This window comes from Thalassophryne amazonica, chromosome 8, assembly GCF_902500255.1.
Source record: "Thalassophryne amazonica chromosome 8, fThaAma1.1, whole genome shotgun sequence".
Taxonomy (NCBI): Eukaryota; Metazoa; Chordata; class Actinopteri; order Batrachoidiformes; family Batrachoididae; genus Thalassophryne; species Thalassophryne amazonica.
Window position 1 is genome coordinate 27820959 of NC_047110.1, and position 21724 is coordinate 27842682.

Consider the following 21724-nt stretch of genomic DNA (forward strand, 5'->3'; position numbering starts at 1 on the left):
ACATTTTAAAATCCTGGGGCGTAAGGAATGGAAGAATCGCCACGATAGACTGCCTGTAGGCACTAAATATGGCTAGAGCATCTGGAGGATGTGGCGCTCCCTTGTAGAGGTCACATAAATGACCTCCACCCCAGAACATGAAGCCTGTCAGTCTTTTCACCACTGATATCTATGAGCATGCAGACTCATTATGCCTCCCTCTACATCCCCATGGTATGTTTGTTGATCACTGTGTAAAAATAATGGTTATATTGTAAAAAATAAATAAATAAATAAATAAAAAAGCATTTTATTCGACTTTGGATGCTGAAATATTTGGTGATGTTCCATTTATCTCTCTCTATATGTACTATCCATGTATTAGTTGATTTCTTTGTTGATTTAATTGTTGAAATCCTGGCATTGCAAATTTCTGGACAGTCTGATTAGCAGTTTATCCTGTGGGCAAAGAACGGGGGCAGTGACTCCTCCTGGGACATGAGTGTGGATGAGCTGAAGGCCTTTTTAGCTCTTATTTATGTCTGCAGAGTGAAACGGGCCATAACATGGAGCTGTCCAGCTTTTGGTCAGATGACTGGGGTTTCCTATACTTCCGTGAGACAATGCCAAAAAAAAAAACACTTCATAGCTATAATGTGCTTTTTGCGCTTTGATAAGAAAGAGCAGACACACACGCCTCCAAATAACAAAGTTTGCTCTCATGAATGAAATGTGGGACAGTTTTGTCGGTAATTGTACGTATGCGCTGTTACAAACCTGGTGCTGAAAACATTATGCTGCAGGCTTGTCCATTTTTCCAAAATTTCATAGCAGCAAATCAAAATACTACTCCGTAGTTTGTATGGCCCCCACGAGCTTGTATGCTTGCATGACAACATCAGGGCATGCAATGACGGATGGTGTCCTGAGGGTTGTCCTCCCAGATCTAGACTAGGGCATCACTTAGCTCCTCGGCAAACATAAGGTCCTGACAACCAACAGCAGTTAGGGAGCTGTTATCTAGCTTGTAGAGCTCTGTGTGTCCTTCCAGGGATGCCACTCCAGACTCCCATCACTGACCCACCACCAAGCTGGTCATACTGAAAGATGTTGCAGGCAGTACAATGTTCTCCATAGCATCTTCAGACCCTTTCACACCTCTCATATGTCCCCAGGTTGAACCTGCTGTCATCTGTGAAAAGCACAGGGTGTTAGTGGCGGACCTGACAATTCTGGTGTTCTATGGCAAATGCCAGTCGAGCTCCACGGTGCCGGCCAGTGAGCACAGGGCCCACTACAGGTCATCAGACCTGATGAAGTCTGTTTCTGATTGTTTGGTCAGATACATTCACACCATTAGCTACTGAAGGTAATTTTGTAGGGCTGTGGCAGTGCTCATCCTGTGCCTACTTGCACAAAGGAGCAGATACTGGTCCTGCTGATGGGTTAAGGACCTTCCGGGCCTGCTGATGGGTTTAGGGTGACCTATGTTGTGATTTGGCGCAATATAAACTGAATTGAATTTAAATATTTTCAGTTGGAAGTGTGTGTGTGTGTGTGTGTGTGTGTGTGTGTGTGTGTGTGTGTGTGTGTGTGTGTGTGTGTGTGTGTGTGTGTGTGTGTGTGTGTGTGTGTGTGTGTGTGTGTGTGCTTGTGCGTCTGACTGATGTTTGTGCGTATGCACCAGACAGCAATTTGGAGTACTCGGCCTTCTTGGTGTCCCGGGTAAGGAATGCGGTCCTGCCCCAAGTGAAGGAGTTCAAGTAGTTTGGGGTCTTGTTCACGAGTGAGGGGAGAATGGGGTGTGAGATTGGCTGGAGAATTGGCGCAACAGGGATGTTGTTGCATGTGGTCTACCTCGCTGTTGTGACGAACAGGTAGCTCAGCGAAAAGGTGAAGCTCTCGACCTACTGGTCAATCTTCATTTCTATTCTCATCTATGGTCATGAGGGTTGGGTCATGACTGAAAGAACTAGATTACGGGTACAGGTGCCTAAAATGGGTTTCCTCAGGAGCATGGCTGGTGGTTTCCCTTAGAGATTAAATTTAATTCATTTTATTTCATTAATATAGCACCAAATCAAACAAAGTTGCCTCAAGGTGCTTCACATAAGTAAGGTTGAACCTTACCAACCCCTAGAGCAAGCACACAGGCAGCAGTGGTAAGGAAAAACTCCCTGTGACGATTTGAGGAAAAAACTTCAAGCAGACAAGACTCAAAGGGGTGATCCAACACAATTGACAAAAAGAACATACAGGAAATTTTGGACATCCATGCCAGTGCACAGGATGAGAGCCTTCCAGAATAAGGCACCACCCCCATCTCTGGATGGAGCCGCACCTCAAACAGAAAGAAAAAAAAAGAGAATGAGGCATCAGATAAACAACAAATACAGTATAATGTGTTAGCATTAAACAACAAGAAAAACAGAAGAAATACTAAGGTGATCGCTGGCCACTAGCCCTAAGCTTTACTAAAAGAACCAGACTTTAGATATGGTTGAGACCACGGCCCACTCTCTTCACTAATTAATTTACAAGGGTCAAAAGCATAGTAACATACTATGCCAGTATGCTAGCCATACAAAAGGGAAAATAAGTGTGTCTTAAGTCTGGACTCTCTACAGAATCTGACTGTTTTATTGATGCAGGGAGACCATTCCACAAAACATGTGCATGATAGGGGAAAGCACTGTGACCTGACTTTTTATTCACCCTAGGGACACAAAGTAGTCACCCTGAGAACGCAGAGCCTGGGTCAGTAGGTAGGGTCAGGTCAGCTAAGTAGGGCGGTGCTAGTCCGTGAATAATTTTATAGGTTAGTAACAGAACCTTAAAATATGATCTCACAGGACATGAAGCCAGTGAGTTGATGCTAAAATGGGTGTAATGTGGTCAAACTTTCTGTTTCATGTCAAAAGTCTGGCAAGTAGCATTTTGAACCAACTTTAGACCCTTAACATTGTACTGTGGTAAACTACAAAATAGTATTCCAATCTAGAAGAAACAAAAGCATGAATCAGGGTCTCAGCATCAGCCATATACAGGATAGGACGAATCTTTCCTATATTTCACAGGTGGAAGAAAACAGTCCTCGTAATATCTCTAATGTGGAGTTCAAAGGACTACATAGGATCAAAAATTACCCCAAGGTTCATCACTTTGTCAGTGTGATGTATGACACACAAGCCTAGGCTAAGGCTGGTCAAATTGATGCAGCTGTCTCACTGGACCAAGAACCATCATTTCAGTTTTTATCAATGTTTAAAAGTAGGAAATTGCTAGACATCCCACTTTTCACTGATGCAAGGCAATCTTCTAAGGATTTTCTGTGGATGAGATTACCATCAGTTATCAGCATGTGTAACTGAGTATCATCAGCATTGTAATGAAAGGTTATCCCAAAACATTGCAATATGTGCCCAAGGGGTGCTATTTAAGGGGAAAAAGCAGGGGCACTAAGACGGAACCCTGTGGAACCCCAAATTTCATGTCACTAAGGTTACAGGTAGTGTTATTGCACAAAACACAGTGACAACAATTGGTCAGGTATGATGTCAGCCATGCAAGGGCATTCCCAGTAATCCTAAAATGATTCTCCAGCCTATCAAGTAGAATGTGGTGATCCCCTCAAATGCAGCACTAAGCTCGAACAGCACCAGAACTGTAGTGTAGTGTCTGAATCCATTGCAAGCAGAAGATCATTCACCACTTTTTTGAGAGCTGTCTCTGTGGAATGATATCTTCCAAAAGCAGACTGCATTGGCTCAAAAATATTTTTCTCAGTCAGGTGGTCCATGAGCTGCTGTGAAACCACCTTTTCCAGAATTTTAGAGCGAAATGATCGGCCCATAGTTTTTCAATACACTAGGGTAAAGATTAGATTTTTTAAAATAATGGTTTAATCACTGCAGATTAATGAGAGATTAATAATTTCCAGCATAGTTGGCCCAAGAGTGGGCCACAGGTCCTTAATCAGTTTTGTTGGTATAGGATCAAATAAGCAGGTTGTGCTTTTTGTACACGTTTTTCATCAGCACGACGAGTGAGATACTATCAGATTCTGTAAATCTAGGCACTACCTCAGTGATCGCACCCACCTCAATAGCAAGTTGTAGTGAAAAAAATAAAATTAAAAGTAACATTTAACCATTTTAAGTTTTTTTTTTTTTTTTTTTGGTTGGTTTTTAAGGTTGGTGAACTGGGTCCCTGTGTGATTTTTTTTTTTATCCCTCTTTCTCTGTGATTCAGCAGATGCATTTCAGCTGGAGGTTGAACATGCAAGCCTTGGAGTCACTTTTATTAATTTTTATTTTTATTTGAGTTACCGTGTTTGTGAAGCATTGTGTGTTGCTCAAAAAAGTGAAAATTAAAAAGTGAAACACTCCGCAAGTCTGAGCAAAACACAGAAGCAAGAGTGGACTTCTTCCAGAGACTGTCAGTGTGGCCGGGGACGAAGCTGTGAGGGCAGTGCTGAGCCGCTCACACTGGGCAGAGAGAGGCAGCCACCGGCCTCCCCATGTATAGCGGAGAGCAGGCAGTGGATGAAACAGTGATTTTTCAAACACAGACAAACACACTGCTTCGCTTGAAATGCACAGTAAGCTATTTCAGATGATCAGCGTGGACAGTTTTTCTACTAAAAGGCTTTATGTCACTCTGTGTGTCGTGTTGGAAAACTGTAGCTATTGTGCTAATTTGATTAGCTATTACACAGCCTGTGCGCATCTAGTGTTCTTCTGTTTGTTTTTCTGGGGACATTACAGTGCCACACACAGGCCTGGCAAATGTACTACAATGTTAAACGAAGCTTTGAGGCTCAGAATTTGCCTGGAACATTTTTTGTAATCGAATTATTTGAGTTACTCGACTAATCGTTTCAGCCCTAGCTGGGATATATTTAACCTAATGTCATCTATTTTGTTGTCAAAGTAATCCAAGAAATCTTGTGCTGTAAAGGAGAGTGACTTACAGGTGGTTGTCCATGTATTAGTGTTGCCACTTTGTTGAACAGGAACTTTGAATTATGCTTGTTTTTGTTGATCAAATCTGAGTAATATGCCCGCTTTGTAGCCAGTAGTGCATGCTTATAGTCTAAGCTAGCATCACGCCAAGCGAGGGGGAATACTTCTCATTTTGAAGTATGCCATTTCCGTTCTAGACCTCTAGCCTTATGCTTGCAAGTATTCATAGAATCAAGGTAACTGTGTTTTTGGAGGGTGTGGTTTTTAATATACTTGGTGCAGTCATGTCGAGTGTAGTTTTAAGTGCTGAGTTTAAACTTTCCACAAGACTCTCTACTGATTGGGCATTTTCCAAATGTGAAGCTAAGATATCAGGCAGTCCAGCTATGAGTTCAGTTATAGTTGAGGAGTTGATGTGTCGCCGCAATGATAAATAAGGTTATTGTTCCATTGAACACAGCAGCGAAACTGTAAACCAAATAAGTGAGTGATCAGAGACCACTGATGCAAGAGACATGATGTCAATATTTGTGACAGCAATACCACATGCAAAAAGCAAATCCAGGGTATTTCCACTAATGTGCGTCGAATCCTGAATGCATTGCTGAAATCCTAATCATCCAGAATTTCTAAAAAATGACTTGCAGAGGGGATCAGAAGGCTTATTTATATGAATGATGAAGTCACCAATAATCAGAATGTTATCTGCACTACTTGACAAGTTAGAGATGAACTCACCATATTCATCTAAGAATTCAGAGTATGGGCCAGGGGTGCCTATATACAGTGACAAAGTAATACACATGATTATTATTCTTGTGACCTTGGCAATATGTAGCATCATGGGCAGAGTGGAGAATCAGATGTTCAAATGAATTAAATTTGTGACCCCCAACAGCTAACTGAACCTAGATTCATAAATAAGAGCAACACCCCCACCTTGCTTTGCATCACAAGGGATGTGACTAAATGTGTTTGCCGATGGGCAGGCATCATTTAAGGGGAGTACAGCTGTAGGTTTAAGCCAGGTTTCAAATGGCCCAATCATATCTAAGTGATGATCCATAAAAAATCATTAATCAATTAATCAGCAGTGATTTTGAGGACAGTGATTTTATGTTAATAAGACCCAGACTAAAGACCTCAGTGGGGTTGACAGTGGTGGGGTTATGGTATGGGCAGGCATCTGTTATGGACGAAGAACACAGGTGCATTTTATTGATGGCATTTTGAATGCACAGAGATACCGTGACGAGATCCTGAGGCCCATTGTTGTGCCATACAACAATGGGGAGGTGATGGTCTAGTGGCTAAGGTGTTGGGCTTGAGTCCAGAAGATCATGGGTTCAAATCCCCACCTGACTGGAAAATCACTAAGGGCCCTTGGGCAAGGCCTTTAATCCCCTATTGCTCCTGGTGTGTAGTGAGCGCCTTGTATGGCAGCACCCTGACATCGGGGTGAATGTGAGGCATGATTGTAAAGCGGTTTGAGCATCTGATTCAGATGGAAATGCGCTATATAAATGCAGTCCATTTACCATTTACCATACATCCAAGAACATCACCTCATGTTGCAGCAGGATAATGCACGGCCCCATGTTACAAGGATCTGTACACAATTCTTGGAAGCTGAAAATGTCCCAGTTCTTGCATGGCCGGCATGTTCACTGGACATGTCACCCATTGAGCATGTTTGGGATGTTCTGGACCGGCGTATACGACAGCGTGTACCAGTTCCTGCCAATATCCAGCAACTTCGCACAGCCTTTGAAGAGGAGTGGACCAACATTCCACAGGCCACAATTGACAACCTGATCAACTCTATGCGAAGGAGATGTGTTGCACTGCATGAGGCAAATGGTGGTCACACCAGATACTGACTGGTATCCCCCCCAATAAAACAAAACTGCACCTTTCAGAGTGGCCTTTTATTGTGGGCAGTCTAAGGCACACCTGTGCACTAATCATGGTGTCTAATCAGCATCTTGATATGGCACACCTGTGAGGTGGGATGGATTATCTCAGCAAAGGAGAAGTGCTCACTATCACAGATTTAGACTGGTTTGTGAACAATATTTGAGGGAAATGGTGATATTGTGTATGTGGAAAAAGTTTTAGACCTTTGAGTTCATCTCATACAAAATGGGAGCAAAACCAAAAGTGTTGCGTTTATATTTTTGTTGAGTATATATAAGATGCCTGGTTTGAGACATTCCATGCAGGTTGTAGGTCGCAGACACAAAATATTTGATATTGCTGGAGCAGCCAGCAGCTCATCCTCACTTTCAACGTCATCCAATGTAGTAATGGGTAAGTTTGCAAAGCATATCCCTCTATGATTTTTATTGACACGTCTGCAGAAACAGGCCACAGTATCAACTGGACAAATTTCCCTCATTGCTGCATAAACTGCACTATCACCATTGTGGATTTTCTGTTATAATTTCCCAGCTAAGATAATAAATTCTACAGCTACATTGATCATAAGCCTTGTAGGGTCTCTAATCACCTGCTCTGTGGCCTGCTGTAAAGTCCTCATGTTACCCTCCCTGTAGAGCTCTATCTATGTTCACAGACAAGATGGCGGCACCTTCCGCAGTAGGGTGAATACCATGGTGGCCCCAAAATGAAGACCAGCTATCAGTTAAAATAAAGCTTTGCTGTCTGCAAAATTGCACTAGCCACCTATTTAGCAATGTCAGCCTGCTAAACGCCTCATCATTACCCTGGGAGGGGACCAGAGACTATTAATTGATACTGACACATCTTTCTGGCAAGGTCACAAGTCCTCTCTATGTCCACTTTTGTGACCTCAGAGTGAGAAATCAGGTGAGAAGCTCAGCCATCCGTGAGGAGCTCAAAGTACAGACACTGCTCCTTCATCTTGAGAGGAGCCAGGTGAGGTGGTTCGGGCATCTGGTAAGGATGCCCCCGTGGAGCCTCACTGGGGAGGTGTTCCAAGCATGTCCAGCTGGGAGGAAACCCCAGCGAAGACCCAGGACTAGGTGGAGAGATCATATCTCCACACTGGCCTGGGAACGCCTCAGTATCCCCAGTCAGAGGTGGTTAATGTGGCTCGGGAAAGGGTAGTTTGGGGTCCCCTGCTGGAGCTGTTGCTCCCCGCGACCCAGTTTCGGATAAGCGGTTGAAGATGAGTGCGATGATGAGTGCGTGCATCCAGAAAGTATTCACAGCACTTCACTTTTTCCACATTTTGTTATGTTACAGCCTTTTTCGAAAATCGATGAAATTCATTTTTTTTCCTCAAAATTCTACACACAATACCTCAAAATGACAATGTGAATAAAGTTTTTTTCTGAGATTTTTTGCAAATTCATTAAAAAAAAAAAAAAAGATACAACATGCACATAAGTCTTCACAGACTTTGCCATGAAGCTCAAAATTGAGCTCAGGTGCATCCTATTTCCACTTATCAGCCTTGATATGTTTCTTGATCTTAATTGAAATCCACCTGGGATAAATTCAGTTGATTGGACATGATTTGGAAAGGCACACACCTGTCTACCTATAAGGTCCCACAGTTGACCATGCATGAAGTTAAAGGAATCATTTGTAGGCCTCCGAGAGCGAGGCACAAATCTTGGAAGGGTACAGAAGCATTTCTGCTGCTTTTGCTGCATCATTCGTAAATGGATGAAGCTTGGATCCACCAGGACTCTTATTAAAGCTGGTCTTCCCGAAGGACAACTATCTGCATCAATCCACCAATCAGGCCTGTATGGTAGAGTGGGCAGACTTAAGCTGCTCCTTATAAAAAGGCACATGGCAACCCACCTGGAGTTTGCCAAAAGGCACCTGAAGGACTCTCAGACCATGAGAAACAAACTTCTCTGGTTTGATGAGACAAAGATTGACCTCTTTGGTGCGAATGCCAGGTGTCATATTTGGAAGAAACCAGGCACCATCCCTACAGTGAAGCATGGTGGTGGCAGCAGTATGATGCTGTGGGGATGTTTTTCAGCACCAGGAACCAGGATACTAGTCAGGATTGAGGGAAAGATGAATGCAGCAATGTACAGAGACATCCTGGAAGAAAACCTGCAGCACAGCGATCTTGACAGACTGGGGCGAATGTTCATCTTTCAGCAGGACAATGACCTTAAGCACACAGCCAAGATATCAAAGGAGTGGGTTCAGGACAAGTCTGTGAATGTCCTTGAGTGGTCCAGCCAGAGCCCAGTCGTGAATCTGATTGAAGATCTCTGGAGAGATCTGAAAATGGCTGTGCACTGACGCTGACCATCCAACATGATGGATCTTAAGAGATGCTGCAAGGAGGAATGGGCAAAACTGACCAAAGATAGCTTGTGGCATCATATTCAAGAAGACTTAAAGCTGTAGTTGCTGCCAAAGGTGCACTTCATTTTCCAATAAGGCTGTAACATAACAAAATGTGGAACAAGTGAAGTGAATGCTTTCCAGATGCACTGTACATAATGCATCATTTCATGTTTTAGGGAAGCTGTTGTCTATCACTTTGCATTTACCAAATGGTAGAGAGACTGAGAAATGAGACTGAAAAAAGTCTGCATATTACGTGTCTAGCTTAATGGCATGTATGCAAATGAAAAACGATATTACATTTTGAGTGTTCCCGTGACCTGATCCTGGATAAGCGGTTGAGCATGTTTGTATGTATTTTATATTTTATATTTATTATATTATTCTCTGTATTTTTCATTCCTCACAAACATCAGAATATCTTCAATTGTCATTGCACAAAAGGACAATGAATTTGAGGTACAGCCTCTCATCTCACTGCTGTTAAGAGACACGAGAGAGAAAAACAAAATAAAAATAATTGATAACAGACAGACACACTATAAGTTAAATATACACAGTAAAATCACCAGTGTAAAACTAACACTGATAGTGTTACATTAACACTGCCAATGTACATATGGTCCTACTCTGATCAGAGTGGGGCCATATGTTCACTGTCAGCGTTAATGTAACACTGGTGATTTTACTGTGTACAAAGATTAATAACTATATAATTAACACTAAAGAGTATCACACATCAGAATATTGCACAGCTGTATTATGTGTTCAAGTTCAAGCATTATCAGGCTTGTTCAGAGTTCAGTGCGGTGACAGCTCTGGGGTGAATTCTGTTGTTCAGTCTGTTTGTTTTGGACATGATGGTTCTGAATCATCTCCCTGAGGGTAACAGTCCAGACCAGGGTGTGATGAGTCTCTGAGGATGCAGTGGGCTCTCATGAGGCAGTGGGTGCTTGTCCCATACATGACCTACTGCATTGAGGTTTGGGGAAAGACATAAAACAAACACAAACCCAATATTTCTGTTACAAAAGAAAGCTCTAAGAGTTATAAGTTAAAAAAAACCATATCGTGAGCCAATAAACCCACTGTTTGCTTGCTTACACATTTTGAAATTTTGGGACTTGGTTGGTTATATTATGATACAGACCATGTATAAAGTCAACAATAAACTTTTGCCTCAACATGTCCAGGAATTGTTTAAAATGAGGGAGTCGTGTTACCATCTGAGAGGAACATTAGTATTTGACAGCTTATAGATTCTATCAGGCTGGATGGTGTGGAATTGCAGGACACAAAATGCACGACTCAAAATAACAGCTCTGGTTTTTAGAAGGTTTTACTGTTGAGGATAGCGGAGGTCAGTACATGAGTAAGCAGTCCAGGAAAAGCAGCAGTACAAAAAACATCAGGCAAACAGGCGTGGTCAAAGCAGCAGGGGGTACACACAAAGAGGCAAGGCAGGACTATGGAACGCAGGAACAGAGCTGGAATGAGAGCACAAAGCATGACAAATTGGTGAGAGACAAACACACCCAGTGATCTTAAATAACTGCAGGTGGTAATCAGCAAATCAGGAACAGGTGTGCATGGAAAGCACCAGAACAAGGCATGGCCAGAGAGAGAGAGAAACACCCATCACCAAAATCCAAGGGAGAGAAACAAAGACAGGCAGACCCAAGCAGAAAAAACCTAGCAAGAGAATAAACCAACCAAATCTAATGAAACGCAAAAATAACGAACAGCACAAAAGAATAAAATAACATAGAACACCTAGCAAAACTCAAACTGTGACAGATTCAAACTACTGTAAAAAGGCACTGCATCGCTGTCAGCAGTGTTAAAATTTGGAATAACTGTTCTAATAGTATTAAATTAACTGGTACTTTGGCTGGCTTGAAAAGACTTTATAAAAACAATATCATTTCTTATTATAGTATGATAAATTAGGTTAAGATATTTTCTCTTACCGATTCATCTATATTGTCTCTGCTTGTCTTTTTTTTTTTTTCTTTTTTTGGTATTTGTTGTATGGGTGTACATATATGTATATATAGCAACTGGGGGGCGTTTATAAGCTTTGGTTTCAGCCTTCACCCTTTCGGCCGCACAAAACTGGGAAATTGTTTGAGTTTTTGTTTTCTTTTGTTTGAGTTTTTGTTTTCTTTTGTTTTGTATTATGAGAGATTCTTTTGATAAGTATGTGTGTGCGTGCCAAATAATATTCATTCATTCATTCATTCATTCACATTTTCAAATCAGTTTGAGATATGCTGTGTATGTACCCACAGCCCCTTCATAAATCCTTGCTTCTCAGCTAGATTGCTGATGTTAGCCAAATGTTAGCTAGCTAGCTAGCTTAATAATGAGGATTAATGAACATAGTGCTCGTTTAAATGCATTTAAATAAAAACTTTCACATGTTCATTGTTGAGTATTGAGAAAAAACTGCTCATATGTTTCTTGCAGCAATCAAATTTGCGCCAACAAGTCTTACTGCAGAGAAGAGTGGATGACAAAAAGCTGTTGCAGGTCACACTATCTTTCGAGCTACTTCTACTGGATAATTCTTTTAAATAGCAATTAATGAAACATTGAGAAGTAGGGTACTGTGTTGTACTCTCATTAGTCACAGTTCGAAAACATGTATATCACCAATATTACATATTTTAATGATTTTACAATTATTTAGTTACCTGAATGTTAGCCATATATTGTTACGTCGGTGCTAGCATGTTGTAAATGGTACTACTGCATTCCTCATCCTTGAATATGTAGGATTAGCCACTGAAATCAAGAGCCTTGATGTCTAGAGCCTGAGCAACTGATAAAACAACAACCCGTGGCAGCCATCTTGGAAAATGGTCACCTCTGCAATGCCCCTATAGCCAAAAATGATCTGTTTGGCATGCTCTAACTGAGTGCCAAATTTCATGTTTTTGTCATCAAAGTCAAGATTCACCTCAAATATTATGCATATATGCTCCACTAATGATTTATTTAATCTTTGTATTGTCATGACAAACATGGAGGGAGTTGATTCCCTCATACACCCATGTGCCCCAAAGCTCTCCATTTAACCAGGCTCAGAAAAGCCAACTAATTGAGGAGCACATTGCAAAATGAGGTCATCCCCGCACAACTCTTGATCCCTCCATTCATCTTCTCAGAGGCAAGCGGCATATAAGAGGATCTATCTTTGTGAACGGTTTTGAGCCCCCAAAATGACAGAAAAACTAAAAGCGGAGGATCGATAGAGTGTGTCTCAAGGAATGATGAACTGCCACTTTGGGGGGGGGATAAATGTGTTGCTCTCTTTCCTTTTTTGGCCTCTCTGTGCAGATCTTAAACTCTTCTCACTGTCTTTATGCTGCAGGGTTTAAATGTGAAGCAGGGTCTCTCATTGTGATTTAATGGTCCTTTGTTCCTTATTCCTTTATAGCCTTGAAGACCGCTGTCATGTTGATGTGTGAACACAAGCGACAATAATGGCTCACGGGACAGGCAGTGGAAGTAAGTGCTTTTGGTCAGATTCACCATCTCTGTGACTCCGCTTCCTACTCTTTCTCTCTCAGCCTCAACCCACTTGATGCAGACATATTGATCAGTACATGACACTCATTAAAATCATAATATGGCACTTTACAAGAAGACAGAAATTCAAACCATCTATTTACTGTAACACATGCTTTTGGCAAAATCCCCTGTGTATGTACACCCCCCCAACACACACACACACACACACACACACATATATATATATATATATATATATATATATATATATATATATATATATATATATATATATATATATATAGCTTCTGTTACTGTTAGAAAAGACAACTGTATTCACAGCTTTTTAAAACAAAAACTTGGATTACACCCATGATCATGTGTACAAAATGGATATATCTCACATCATTCATTTTGTGAATCCATTTCACCCTGTTAAGTGTCACAGGGTGGGGTGGATGGGAGACCTGCCTCATTAGGCAGGTAGGGTAAACCCTTGACAGGCCACCAGTCTTTCACAGGGTCATATAAGGGCTGGCACAAATGATTATTTTCATAATCGACTGAGTCACTGATTATTTTGCGATTATTCAGCGAATGGGAAGGCAAGTTCTGCCTTGCAAATTTTGCAATGCACATTATAAATGCTCCCTTTTGTGCTTGTTGGGGCATAATATCTGGTTGTTGTGTGGGCCGCCAGAAGAGGAGGTACTGCTGGCCCACCACCAGAGGGCGCCCTGTCTGGAGTGCGGGCTCCAGGCACCAGAGGGCGCAGCCGCCTCACAGGAGCAGCCAGGGTGACAGCTGTCACGCATCACCTGCAACAGCTGTTACCAATCACCTGATCAGCAGGGGTACATCAGCAGGACGACGTCCCCACCTCTTTGCCGAGATATCGTTCTACCTGGAAGGTAACGTTCTCAGCTGACCGTGAGATCTTTTCAGTAACCTTTTGTGACTTTTGTGCATTATATAGCAGACTCTTTCCAACGAGAGGTGGAGGTAGTTTTCCTGCCGTGTGGATTCCTGGGTGTAAACGCGCCCACATTTAATTGTTTTTTTTTTTGTTCCTCGCCAGCAGTACCAGGTCCGACACGCGGAGGCAGTGGCCACCTGGGAGTTCGGGACTTGGCGGCTCCAGTATTCCCGGGGTCTGGTGGCGGAGGAAATCGTGTGGTTCCGGTTCTGCTTTGGACAGACGTCCTCTATCTTCGAGCCTGCCCACACGACACCTTCTGTGATTTGACTTGTTGTCTATTGTTGTAATCTGTTGTGTTTGTTGTGCCCATTCACAACAGTAAAGTGTTGTTATTTGACTTCCTCCATTGTCCGTTCATTTGCGCCCCCTGTTGTGGGTCCGTGTACCTACACTTTCCCAACACTGGTGACATCACAGCTGACTCTTGATAGTTGACGTAATCGTAACTAGTCAACTAATCGTGACAGCCCTAATTCAAGTCAGTTAAAAGTATTTAGTTGCCGCCATACACACACAGTAAAGACACATTTGTGCTCCAATCTATCCATGTTTCAAACAATGGAACCATCACTCCACACAAATTTTGCATTCATATTTCATGCTAGCACAAATGTGAAGCGAAACATCCACTAGAGGACACTGAAGACACTCTTGAAATTCTGTGACAACATTAAACACGTTGATGTTCAAAAACATTGTTATGTTTCTACCTCAGAACAAAGGTGTATATACCAGTGTACACAGGGGTGATCTCTGCAGCTATTACATAGTTCACAACAATTTCAATTTTTCAATTTCACAGTGGAGATTTTTCATCCATGCCATAATGAATGGGATACATTCTAAAAGGCTAGTAAGCTAGAATTGGTAACCTTGCATAGAAATTCTACATAAAACTTCAAGGCTTAATATTACCAAAAACACATTAGTAATTTGTATCATGGAATCCTGTATCTTGGATCTTTGTTGTCTTGATCACTTTGGTAGATAAATTGGGAGATATCATTAAAGTGTGGCTTCTGTGTTCTGACTGACAATGTATTAGGAAATAAAAATCAACCATCTATGTCACTGACCTAACCACATGAACACAATGAGATTAGAGTAAGTACAATATGAGCAGTTTTCCTTTCAAAATTAAAGCTAGAAGGTTCACAATTTATGTAGAAAAAAGGACGTGCTGTCATTGTTTTTTGTGGCTGATTGGTTAGAGTAGAGACACGAAAAACATCAAGTATTGAGAAAAGAAAAGAAAAAACTATGCCTGAAAGAGGATAATAATAAATAACAATCAGTTACAATAATCCATAGAAATCTTAGTGAACCCTGAAATCCAAATTCAAAGCCATCTCAGACACGTATACATCTTTAGAATGTAAATTTAAAATTTGATGAAAATCAGACACATTTTGTTCAAGTTATCATGTGCACAAGAAAGTGTGATGAACAAACACACAGGCAGACAAATGGACTACTGGACAAACAGGAAGACTAGTTACCTACCCTTCTGGACTTACAATTTTCAATTTATTTAGTTTGTATAGTGCCAAATCACAATAAAGCTGCCTCAAGGCGCATTCACACAAGTAAGGTCTAACTTTACTAACCCAAAAAACAATTTGAAATGTGGACTCATCAGAACACAGCACACTTTTCCACTTTGCGTCTGTCCATTTCAAATGAGCTCAGGCCCAGAGAAGGTGGCTGCATTTCTGGATGTTATTGATGGATGGCTTTTGCTTTGCACGGTAGAGTTTTAACTTGCACTTGTAGATGTAGCGACAAACTGTGTTAACTGACAATGGTTTTCTGAAGAGTTCCTAAGCCTAGCTGGTAAGATCCTTTACACAATGACGTCAGTTTTTAATGCAGTGCCCCCTGAGGGATCAAGGTCACGGGCATTCAATGTTGGTTTTCAGCCTTGTCGCTTACGTGTAGAAAGTGCTCTAGATTCTCTGAAATTTCTGATTATATTATGGACTGTAGATGATGGAATCCTTAAATTCCTTGCAATTGAAGGTTGAGAAACATTGTTCTTAAACTGTTGCACTATTTTTTTCAGGCAGTTGTTCAAAAGTGGTGATCCTCACCCCATTTTTGCTAATGAGCAGCTGAGACTTTTGGGTATGCTTCTTTTATAACCAATCATGACACTCACAATCATGGACGCAATTTGGTGGGGGATAGGGGGGACATGTCCCCCCCCACCTTTTCAACCAGGAGGGACAGAATATGGTATGTCCCCCCCACCTTCTGACATGTGTGTACTTGAAACATGCTCTGCCAGTCTTATGTGAAAAACCATGTCAGAATAGTATCTTTGTTTCTGCAAGTTTGTATTTTTAGCAGAATTGACTTGTTTACAACACCTGTTTCTTGTTTGTCACATTCGGAAATTTTCTGGGACTGCATTTGCCCAGATTTGAAACCAAAAATAGTTGCCTTTAGGGACTAGTGTCTACACATAAGTATCAGTGGACCATATGCTAATTTACTAAATTCTGAAAGTTAGAAAAGGAAATCAGAAAAGCTATCTGGGACCTCAGAAAGCCCATCTGGAATTATTGCCTGATCTCCCAAATCAGTCTATGCAAGCGAAATTATATTCAGTATGAGTGTTGTCATTAGTGCCACTTCGAAAATTAAATTCATGAAAAGTAATTTATCCGAAACTTATGATCTGTTGTTTTTTCAAACTTATGCAAAAACAAATCGAGAAAAAATACAATATGCGATACTTAATAATTATTAAGAGCCTGTTCTTTCATATTTATGAATACATTTTAACACATTGCAGTTGTTTTTTTTTAATGAGAACTCAACCTATCATTCTTTTTGAGTTCTACCCATGTGGTGATACCTTATTTACACCAGGATGTTAATAAAATCAATGCTGGCTATTCTCAGAATAAAGTATTTATATCCACGGTTTCAAATTGTATACGTCAAATGGTGTCCACTTTATGGTCTTCTCAAAACATTAAAATTACTGTTCTGGATGCTCAGAATGCATCTGAGCTTATCTAGAAATCGCTGGCTTATGGGCTTTGGCCCTGCGGGCCTCGCACTTTGTCCCCCCCAATTTCTAGTTTTAAATTGCGCCCTTGCTCACGATTAGTGTCCTCAGTTCCTAAACACTTATTGAGTGTTGTTAGAAGGAAAGGAGATGTAACACAGTGGTAAACATACCACTGTCCCAACATTTTTGAAATGTGTTACAGGCATCCATTTCAAAATGAGCAAATATTGGCACAAAAACAATAAAGTTTATCAGTTTGAACATTACATATCTTGTCTTTGTGGTGTATTCAATTGAATATAGGTTGAAGAGGATCTGCAAATCATTGTATTCTGTTTTTATTTACATTTCACACAACGTCCCAACTTCATTGGAGTTCGGGTTGTAAACTGTATAAGTTCTCTATAAGAGTCAGCATTCTGACTCACTGTCAGAATTCACTGTCCACTCAAAGGGTTGAAGACAATGCTGTGGAAAGGTGTTAGATCACTGTTGACAAAAGCAGCTTGATCACACTTTGAACAGCATGGATAGCCATGAGGTAGACGACAGCAGGGTGACTATGCCCTGACAGATGGTTGATGAAATATAGCTTGGGAACAGAGAAAACAAACGGAGATAATACTGAAAAACCATGATCAATTTAGCAATTTAATATCCATTTAATGGCTTTGCCGGCAGAACAGTCCTGTTTTTTTTCATAGATGTTTGGGAACGAATTCTGTTTTATCGGGGTTATGATGAACTAACGTGACTGAAAAGCCAATTGTAATTGGCACACATTCCATAGTCCCCTTTTTAAAATATGTGGACCACCATCCCAGTTTGCCACTTCTTAGGCACTGTCCTATACCTTAACGCAATGTTGAAGAGACGTCTCATCCAAGACAGTGCTTCCACAACCAGAACCTTCAGCATTTCTGGATGGATCTCATCAACCCCCGGGGTCTTGCCACTAGGGAGTTGTTTGACTTCCTCAGTGACTTCCACCAGGGAAATTGATGATAATCCTCCATCAGATCCCAGCTCTGCCCCTACCATAGAGGGTGCTCTGGTCTGATGCATGAGTTCCTCAAAGTGTTCCTTCCAGCGGCAGATTACATCCTCATTTGAGGTCATCAGAGGCCCATCCTTACTGTAGACAGCTTGGATGGTTCCCTGTTTCCCTCATGTCTGCCAGAAGCACCTTGGTGCCAACCAAAAGTCTTTCTCCATTGTTGCTCCAAACTCCTCCCACACCTGCTGCTTTACCTTCCCCACAGCAGAGGCTGCTGCCCTTCGGGCCTGTTGGTACCTTGCAACTGCCTCTGGAGTCCTCCAAGATAACATATCCCAGAGGGACTCCTTCTTTGGTTGGACAGCTTCCCTGACCACCAGTGTCCACCATGGTGTTTGAGGGTTGCCGCCCCTTGAGACACCTAAGACCTTCAGGCCACAGCTCCCTGCTGCAGCAATGGAAGCTTTGAACATTGCTCATTCTGGTTCAGTGCCTCCATAGGGCTTACCTCCGTTTGGGCTTACCAGGTCTGCCCAAAGTCCTCCCCCACCCTCTGATCCAACTCACCATGAGAGTGTCCAAAACATATGGCCTCAGATCAGATGATACGATAACAAAATCAATCATCGATCTTCGGCCTAGGGTGTTCTGGTACCTTGTACACTTATGAGCATCCTTATTTGAACATGGTGTTCGTTATGGCCAGTCCATGACTAGCACAGAAGTAAAATAACAAATGACCATTTGGTCTGGCTCCTACCCCCACAGCGAGGTGATGTTCCACACCCCCAGAGCTAACCCCTGCTGCCTGGGTCTGGTCTGCCTAGGCCCTCGACTTTCACTGACACCTATGGGACAGTGGACCTGACACCAGCAGTTCCCTCTGTGGGTGGTGAGCCCACAGAGTGGAGATGGAAGGTCCACGATGCCTTGTTGGGCTGTGCCCGACCAGGCTCCTTGGCAAGTCCAGCCACCAGTTGCTCCCTCATGGGCCATCCATCCAGGCCTGGCTCCAGATGGGTGCCCCGTGCTTCCTCTGGGCTGGGTCAGATTTGCTCTGAAACATTCGATCATGGTGTCTTGTGAACCATTCTTAGTCTGGCCTCTCACCTGAGACTAATTTGCCATGGAAGACCCTACCAGGAGCACAAAAGGCTCCAGACAGCACAGCTTTCATGTTCATAGCGGCACACAAACCTCTCCACCATGATAAGGTGTTGGTTTCCAGAGAAGAACCATCACATTAAGACAGCAAATTAACATAAAAAAATTATGTAATTAACAGCAAATTAAAGGCTTGAGTTATTCTTCTAAAAATTGTTGATGTCTAACTTTCTAAAAACATTCTGGACTCACACGCCATTCCAACATATTATAGAAACTGTATAATTTATTACCAGCCTTGAAAAATGTCAACTCCCTATTTTATAAACACTACCCAATCTAGAGCCTATGGATGATGGGCAGCACGCTAGTGTGCAAAATAAAAGTAATAAAAGGAAAACTGACTTGTCTGTGTTTCTATTGGGGGGAAGTTATGTGAATGACGCTTGTTTTCTCTGCTTTTCTCATCTCATGATAAGAAGGCTAGTCATTGAAATCTCCCACATATCTGCTGCAGGTTCTACATAAATACCGACATTACTTTGTTTTTGGTCTATTATGGCTGCTGTCTCTTTTTCTACAAGTCATTTATAAAAAGCGGAATGTTATGTGACTTTTCATGTCACATGATGTGCCCTAAATGCAACAAATGTTTCCATTTCAATTTCAAAATATTGCTTTGTTGACTCTTCTAAAGAACAACCTCATGTGAGCATGCAAATGTTTTTGTTGTTTTGTTTTGTTTTTTGATATTTGATTTTTTTTTTCCTCCAACATTCATGTGTTTCCATAACGCTTTAATTTTTATGTATTTATTTTTGGTCACAATATACTTTTTTTTTTGCTTTTAGAAGTGGAGTGGAAATCTTGAAATTGTGTTTGTTGTGCAATGTCTTGACATCAAACCAAATCAAATCAATTTTATTTATATAGCGCCAAATCACAACAACAGTTGCCCCAAGGCGCTTTATATTGCAAGGGAAAAGCCATACAATTGACCCTGTGCAATAACGTCACTGGGTACCGAACCACCCCCCGCCATGTTGGAGGACAAGCAAACACTCCAACATGGCGGACAATGTAGAAAGAAGCGTTTAAGAGAGTGAATATCAAGCTCATTTACGCGCGGAGGATAAAGTTACATACAAAGAAAAGTTAAAAATCACTCGGAAAAAAAAGCGTGGATCAAACACACTAAAAAGCACACGCGCCAAACACGTGGAAAAAAGCGCACACCAAACACATTAAAAACACATTAAAAAGCACACGCACACACGCGTCAAACACTCGGAAAAAAAGCGCGCACCAAACACATTAAAAACACATTAAAGCACACGCACACATGTGCCAAACACATTAAAAACACATTAAAAAGCACACACGCGCCAAACACTCGGAAAAAAGCGAGCACCAAACACATTAAAAACACATTAAAAAGCACACGCGCACATGTGCCAAACACTTTGAAAAAATGCGGGCACCAAACACATTAAAAAGCACACGCACACATGCAGTGTGGTTACTCAGCATATTCTAGGATTTATAAGTGAAATAAATACTGTACATGAAACACACTAGTTAAATAGTTAAATAGGGAGACTGACCTTTAATGAAATGATCCGAACAGATCCGTAGATTGGCCAAACTGGACTCGGATGTAAGGTCACTTCTAGCTATCCGTGCTAGCCAGATTGCTCGCCTCTTTGAAGACAGTTCTCGCGTATTTTCTCCTTGATGCTCGATAATTGCCGGTAACCTGAAGAAACTGTGATTAGTTTCCCTGTTCTTACGATTACTACAGCCGATTATACCACAAAACTCGGCATTTTATCACAAATATCTGCAGCTAGCTAGTGTGCGTCTGTAGTGTGCGTGTCTTGTTTGTCCCCCAACAAGGCAGAACAGAAGTTTCATGACGTCATTTGCACAGGGTCTATAATCACAGAAAAACCCCAACGGTCAAAACGACCCCCTGTGAGCAAGCACTTGGCGACAGTGGGAAGGAAAAACTCCCTTTTAACAGGAAGAAACCTCCAGCAGAACCAGGCTCAGGGAGGGGCAGTCTTCTGCTGGGACTGGTTGGGGCTGAGGGGAGAGAATCAGGAAAAAGACATGCTGTGGAAGAGAGCAGAGATCAATCACTAATGATTAAATGCAAAGTGGTGGATACAGAGCAAAAAGAGAAAGAAACACTCAGTTCATCATGGGAACCCCCCAGCAGTCTAAGTCTATAGCAGCATAACTAAGGGATGGTTCAGGGTCACCTGATCCAGCCCTAACCATAACCTTTAGCAAAAAGGAAAGTTTTAGGTGTCTGTGTCCCTGATCTGAATTGAGAGCTGGTTCCACAGGAGAGGAGCCTGAAAGCTGAAGGCTCTGCCTCCCATTCTACTCTTACAAACCCTAGGAACTACAAGTAAGCCTGCAGTCTGAGAGCGAAGCGCTCTATTGGGGTGATATGGTACTAAGAGGTCCCTAAGATAAGATGGGACCTGATTATTCAAAACCTTATAAGTAAGAAGAAGAATTTTGAATTCTATTCTAGAATTAACAGGAAGCCAATGAAGAGAGGCCAATATGGGTGAAATATGCTCTCTCCTTCTAGTCCCCGTCAGTACTCTAGCTGCAGCATTTTGAATTAACTGAAGGCTTTTCAGGGAACTTTTAGGACAATGTGATAATAATGAATTACAGTAGTCCTTTCAAGATTTCTCACAGTATTACTAGAGGTCAGGGTAATGCCATCCAGAGTAAGGATCTGGTTAGACACCATGTTTCTAAGATTTGTGGGGCCAAGTACAATAACTTCAGTTTTATCTGAATTTAAAAGCAGGAAATTAGAAGTCATCCATGTCTTTATGTCT

The 21724-nt window shown here is 41.7% G+C and overlaps 1 protein-coding gene across 1 annotated transcript in view; it reads left to right on the forward strand.

Annotated features, from left to right (window-relative positions):
• Nucleotides 1–21724, forward strand: part of mgat4c (mgat4 family member C) — a 568633-nt gene that overhangs the window by 171268 nt on the left and 375641 nt on the right. The window contains exon 2 of the mRNA XM_034175902.1: nucleotides 12688–12758. The gene's annotated coding sequence lies outside the window, so the exon portion shown is untranslated. The remainder of the gene's footprint in view (nucleotides 1–12687; nucleotides 12759–21724) is intronic.